General features: G+C 40.1%; 1 pseudogene across 1 annotated transcript; it reads right to left on the reverse strand.

Annotated features, from left to right (window-relative positions):
• Positions 1-457: 457 nt before the first annotated feature.
• Positions 458-5,267, reverse strand: LOC306848277 (cytosolic sulfotransferase 1-like; annotated as a pseudogene). Its single transcript has 7 exons — positions 5,193-5,267; positions 4,997-5,066; positions 4,856-4,912; positions 4,659-4,760; positions 926-1,019; positions 661-835; positions 458-570 (listed from the first exon to the last, which is right to left on the reverse strand). The product of its transcript is annotated as a cytosolic sulfotransferase 1-like (transcript).
• Between the last annotated feature and the right edge of the window lie 1,720 nt (positions 5,268-6,987).

A 6,987-nucleotide genomic window follows, 5' to 3' on the forward strand; every position in this document is an offset into this window, starting at 1 on the left:
ATAAATAGACCATTTTAGGTAGAATATTACTCTCTTGGCTAGATAATAATATCCTAATACTGATCCAATGCTTTTCTAAAAGCACGTAGCAGCAATCAACATGATCAGGGAATCCAGTTTAAGTTTTAAAAGAGCATGCTGCAACATCTTAAAAAATGACAAATTAGCACACTGTTTAGAGATGGGGATACAGTATTTTCTAGTGCCAAATTTGACCAGACTTTTAGATTGTCCGTTTTAAGGAATCTGCTATGTTGAGGGTTATGTTGGCAGAGATGGCAGCAGCGGAGATGGCCTGAATTATTGTCTTAGTCACTGATTAAAGCTGAGGCAGAGTAAAAAATAAAACCTTCTGAGGTCATTGTATTTCTGTCCTGAAAGTTGTACACAATATCACTAACAATCGATTTCTAATAATCAATATCACTAACAATCAAAAAGATCTAGAACTTAAATATTAAATCTCAGTGCGAATCTTGAGAGTGGCATTCTTCATCTTCTGTTTGTAGACCTCATCAAACTGTTCATTTTGTGCCACAGTGAAGTGACCTTTCCAGTCTCCAACTTTACCTTTTGGAACACAAACATAAAGAAGATTAAAACCAAGTGAAAGGACAGAACTCAGAAGGATTAAATTAGATAATTCAGTGGTTGTTTAACCTTTTCGCATGAAGGGTGAGATCTTGAAGTCCATGAAAGGGATTGTGACATGGTTGATCATCTTGTTCTGTTTCATAGTGTCAAACTGAACCCCTTTTGTTATTTTTTCTCTCTCTTCAACTGAAGTGGACAAACCCAAGAAGGAGCACAAACATTCCACCTCATGACCAGTGTCCTGGAAAAGACAAGGAAAATTACACACTTTAGACACATTTAACATTGATTTTATATTTTATAAGATTGTTACTTCATGAATTTAACTTACTTCAACCAAATCCTCATAGAACAAGTACAGTAGGTTAGAATATGTTTTTTCTCCCACCATCCACTGACATGGTTGTACCAAGGACCAAACACATCTGATGAGAAATTGCTAATGTTAAAACAATACATCCATGACAAAGTACTTTATTGATAATGTAGGGGTTGAAGAGTTGTAAGTGAAAAATTATATATATACATTTGCAAATATGATTAAAAGGTGAATATGAGACAAAACTACAGAATGTCACATTTTATTATTAGCTGTTTCAACTCATACATGTTTTACCAAATAAAAAGAACAGCACTTTTAGAGTTCATCCCACTCATTGATGTGAGCATAAGTATTGGGACAGTTGAACATAAAGCAGATATTAAAGATTAAAAGCTATTATTTAGTTGCAGATCCCTTGCACACAATCACAGCAGTGAGTCTGTGACCCATAGACATCACCAGACTCTTGCTCTCATCCTTTGAAAGACTTTTCCCAGCCTTTAATGCAGCCAATCCCAATTGTTGCTTGTTTTGGGGAGTTTCTGCCTTTACTCTCCTCTCCAGCTGCTGAAATTCATGATCAATCAGATTTAAATCTGGAGATTGACTTGGGCAATCTAACACTTTCCATTTCTTTGCTCTTATAAATTCCTTGACTGAACTGGCTGGGTGTTTTGGGTCATTGTCCTGATGCAATATGAAGCACTTCCCAATGATTCTGGTGGCATTTTCTTGAATATTGGTAGGCAAGATGGTTTTGTACCCTTCCAAATTCATTCTGCTACTGTCATCATACATTAAGTCATCAGTAAAGTTGAGAGGGCCTGTTCCAGAGACAGCCATGCATGCCCATGCCATGACACCACCTCCACCATGCTTTACAGATGAGGCTGTATGCTTGGGATCATTTCTGGCTCACCTTTGTGCTTTTTTGCAAACTCTAATCTTGTCTTTCTATGTTTGGTGCTGGTCAGAGGTTTGCATCTTGCTGTGTAGCATCTGTAATTCTGTGTCAAAGTCTCCTGAGGACAGTAGATTGTCAGAGCATCACCCCAGCTTTCTGGAAGTTGTTGGTGATTTTACAGTCATGTCTTTTAGGGTTAATTTTCACAGCTTTTATGATTTGTCTGTCATCAACTACTGTTGTTATCTCAGCTGATCAGGTCGTTGTTGGTTGCTGGTGGTTTCCAAACTCTTGATTTCTCCATGCCCTTTGTTTTTGTTATAGCTCTAATTGACTTCCTCTTTTCTTTTAGCATCCAAATTGCTTGCTTTTCTCTCAAAGTCAGCTCCCTCATCTTCATCCTGGTTTGTTTGTGTCATCACTGAATGCAAGATTCAGAATACAGAAGTAATGGATAAAATATGGGGTGGTGATGGCGCAGTGGATAAGACACATGCCTTTGGTGTGAGAGACCCGGGTTTGAGTCCACTGTGAGACACCAATGTGTCCCTGAGCAAGACACTTAACCCCCTAGTTGCTCCAGAGGCGTGCGACCTCTGACATATATAGCAATTGTAAGTCGCTTTGGATAAAAGCGTCAGCTAAATTAATAAATGTAAATGTATAACTGATACGACACATTCCCTGCTTTTAATGTACTAAAAATTATTCTTTAGTACTTCTCAAGATAATTTTTAAGAAAATCTAATTGTACTCAACTGTGCTATTTGGGACACCATGAATATAAACTAAAATATGTTTTTAACATCACATCTAAGTTTAATGTGTAGTGTGTTTCTCTGTTTCCCATTTTTATTAAAACTCCTTGTTCAATTTCCACATCATGCACTTTATTTGGTTTGAACTACACAACATCTATATATATATATATATATATATATATATATATATATATATATATATATATATATATAGTAGACCAAACCTCCATAATGAATATTTCAATGTTTATTCTCCTCTGCCAGGAAAGAATGCATTTCTCCTTTGAGGACCATACAAGATAATTTTTTAGATCGAGCATTCCTGACTCACTATCCGAACAGCTGTCTGTGTATTTTTTATTACGTCAGACTAAATACCACAATGAAGGCAAAGCTGTCCAGGAAAGGACCTCAAGGGAGTTTCGCCAGAGCCTGTCTTTGTCTGACCAGGTGCGTGGGCCGGAAACATCGCCTGTCCCCGAAGGAGTTTTATTGGAAAACAATGGAATGGAATGGCGTTCCGCCCACAATATCCCCAATGAGGGTGATTTGTCACTGGCCTCCAAGTCTCTGCTGGTTCTGCCCAGCTCCTACTCTCCTGAGTTTTCACCCAGCCTCCCTCTCCCACCTCCTCTTCCAGACACAGCCGGTTCCTTGGCCTTGCCTTCGCTGGCTCCTGTTAGTCATTGACCTGCCTCCGCCATGGGATTCCACTCCTATAAGATTCCCTTTGTCCCTCCATCCCTCTTGCTCCATCTGGCTCTTCCTTCTTGCTAGCTCTTAAATATTCATACATCCTTAGAAAACCCCTGGAACAAGGTGTGATTACTCATTGCTCGCCCACTTTCAGGCTTCGGATCGACTTCCTTCATGAGGAATATATAACCTTTATGGTGCTGGAGAATTCCACCACAGATATTATCCTGAGATGCCCTTGGATGCTAAAACATTCTCAAAATGTCTCCTGGGCCAGTTGTGGGATCCTCCAGTGGGGTGAAAAATGCTTCCAAAATCGTCTGAAACTACCAAATGTACTCCCTTAGGTAACCAGTAACAAAAGTCACAACCACCTAATTTCAGTCAGTTCAACCTCCATTGAGAGCCCTGATCCCAACATCCAGCAGGAGATACAACAGGAATACTGGGTATTCCAGGATGTGTTCAGTAAAAAGCTACCACCACATTGGCCATGGGACTAGATTGACCTGATTAGAGAGATAGATCCTCTTCCCCTGGTCCCTGTCGCCATAGAACTGCTGCAAGGCGCTTGAATCTTCACTAAATTAGACCTGTGTAGTGCCTACAACCTCATTTGAATACAGAGGAGTGATGGATGGAAGACCGCCTTCATTACACCATCAGGCCACTATAAATATCAGGTCATGGACTGGCGAACTCACCCTCTGTATAACAATGCTTCATGAATGACGTGTTCCGGAAGTACCTCCATCAGTTCGAAATTGTCTACAGTACACTGATGACATTCAAACTCTCTTGCTCCTCCGTAACTGGTACTCGTGGCCCAATATGACCACTCGGTGTTGGTCGGCTGTTCAACCAGTGCAATATAAAAGGCCCCAGATCACCTACCAGAGGGAAAGCTTTACCCATTACCCATACCATATCGACCTTGTTCACATTTTGGTGTGGATTTTGTGACTGACCTGCCTCCATCAGACTCATTTATGCATATCTTGGTTGCAGTTGCCTGTTTCTCCAAAGCTTGCAGATTAATTTCCGTCACAGGCTTTGCATTAGTGATGGAGACAGCAGAAGCCCTCTTATAATATATTTTCTGCAATTTTGGTATCTCTGAGGATATTGTGTCATATCATGGACCCCAATTCATTTTCTGAGTTGGGAACTGTTGGGAGTCTCACTAAGTCTCTCCTCTGAATATCACCCCCAGACAAATGATCAAACTGAGCGGAAAATTCAAGAAATTGGACGCTACCCGAGGTCATACTTTTATAGCTACCAACACAGAAACCAATACTTTCCTTGAACTGACTATGCCCAGAATTCTCTGTGACAATCCATCACTGAGCTGATACCAATCCAATACATAATTGGTTACCAGCCATCCCTGTTTCCTTGGTCAGGTGAGCCTTCTGATCTTCCAGCTGTGAACCATTGGTTTCAGGACAGCGAGAGGGCTTGGGACTCAGCTCATATCCACCTGCAAGGAGCATTATGGAGGCATAAGAGCCAGGCCAATGCTAGAAGATATGCGACTCCTTATTACCACCCAGGACAAAAAGTCTGGCTCTCTACCAGGGACAGCTGCCTTTGTCTGCCTTGTCGCAAGCTGAGTCCCTGCTACATTGGTCCCTTTACCATCCAGAGACATATAAATTATATTGTTTAAACATTCTATCCCATTACAGAATTTCACCTACCTTCCATGTTTCTCACTTAATTCCTCATACTGATTTTTTGGTCTCTTCTTCCACACGGTCTGGTGCTGCTGACATTCCTCATCCTCCTGTTGAGTCAGACAAGGGCCTTATCTACAAAGCACATTCCATCATGGACTCCTGACGATGGGGCAGTCACTTAGAGTAACTTATCAACTAGGAAAAAGATGGTCCTGAGGACAGATCCTGGATACCACGTGATGGCATATTAGATCTGTGACTACTGACCGAATTTTACTCCAGCCACCCTGATCAGAGGCAGAGGTCATCCCTGTTGTCCATCTCGGAAATCAAGAGCTGCCTATTGTATTGTCATGGATTCCACAACACCTTCAGCACCAGATCCCACAGCTCCTATCCAGTTACACCCGCTACACTTTGTCAAGGAAAATACTTAGAATCTCCTTTCACCACATCTCATTGTCTGGTCTAGTCTACCACTATCATGTGTATTTTACCCAACTCCTTACCAGTTGTGAAGACTTACATTCCAATAAAAACAGCAACATAGACGGAGCAGTAATTGTGGTCATAGGAGCAAATAGTCAAGGAGTAATCAAAAAAACAAAACAAGGCAGGGTAAAAAGGTATGCAGCAAGAGTCATAACAGTACCAAGAAACAGCAACGGGTCAAAACCAGGCAAGACAAAGTAGTGAAAAATGCTCAGAATTGAACAGGCACATAAAGACTCTTTCACCTAGATATCATACTATAGAGATTGTCTGTTCACCGAACTAGAAAATAAAAAAACGCCCAAACAAATTATAAAGTTTGGCTTATTGAATATTAAGTCTCTTTCTACGAAAGTGTTTTTGTAAATGATGCAATCACTGATCATAACCTAGATGTGCACTGTTTGACAGAAACCTGACTAAAACAGATGATTACTGTCAGTCCTCTGTCGTGTGTGTCATGTGTTCCCGCCTCATGTTTCCATATTTGGTTTGTTTCCTGTCCTTGTTAAATGTAATCATTAGTTAATTCTTGTCCAGCTGTGTTTGTCTAATTGTCTATGATTTACCTGTGTATTTAGTCCTGTCTGTTCAGTATGATTTCGTCTGGTCTACTCGTTACTCCCCGGTGTTCCTGTCTGTGTCAGCCCTGCCTTGTCTTGCCCTGCCTTGATGGTTTCATTAAAGACTGTTATTACTTGAGGTTACATCCTCGTCTGCATGTTCCTGTGTCCTCCTGGTGTGTGCACCGTGACAATTACATTATTTAAAATGAGTCTTGCCCCAAGATTACTGTTATAAACTTGAACCACATCCAAAAGGTAAAGGGGGAGGTTTTGCTACAATTTATAGCAATATTTTCAGTATTTCAAGTATAACTAGTTTGAAGTAATGGTGCTTCATATAACATTATCCAGAGTGTTAATGATAACTTTGTTTGTACTGGATTGTACTGTATACAGGCCACCAGGGCACCACACAGACTTTATTCAAGAATTTGTTAAATTCTATCCGAGTTAGTACTGGCTGCAGATAAAGTCTTAATTGTTGGTGATTTTAATATCCATGTCGATAATGAAATAGATGCATTGGGATCAGCATTCATAGACATTCTGAACTCTATTGGGGTTAGACAACACGTTTCAGGACCTACTCATTGTGGAAATCATACTCTAGATTTAATACTGTCACATGGAATTGATGTTAATGGCATTGGAATTCTGCAGCAGAGTAATGACATCTAAGATCATTATCTAGTCTTGTGTGTACTCCATATAGCGAAAGCTGTAAATTCAACTCCTTGTTACAAATATGGTAGAACAATCACTTCAACCACAAAAGACTGCTTTGTAAGTAATCTTCCTGACTTATCTAAATTCCTTAACATATCCAATAGCTCAGAAAATTTTGATGATGGAACAGAAACTATGAAAATCACATCAGCTCTATGTGCACACATCATTAAACTATTCAGGCTTCACAAAAAGTAGCCTTAGTCTTAGTAATTATTTACCATAGTCTGTGACTCCCTATCTA

Source organism: Barbus barbus, assembly GCF_936440315.1.
Source record: "Barbus barbus genome assembly, chromosome: 28".
NCBI lineage: Eukaryota > Metazoa > Chordata > Actinopteri > Cypriniformes > Cyprinidae > Barbus > Barbus barbus.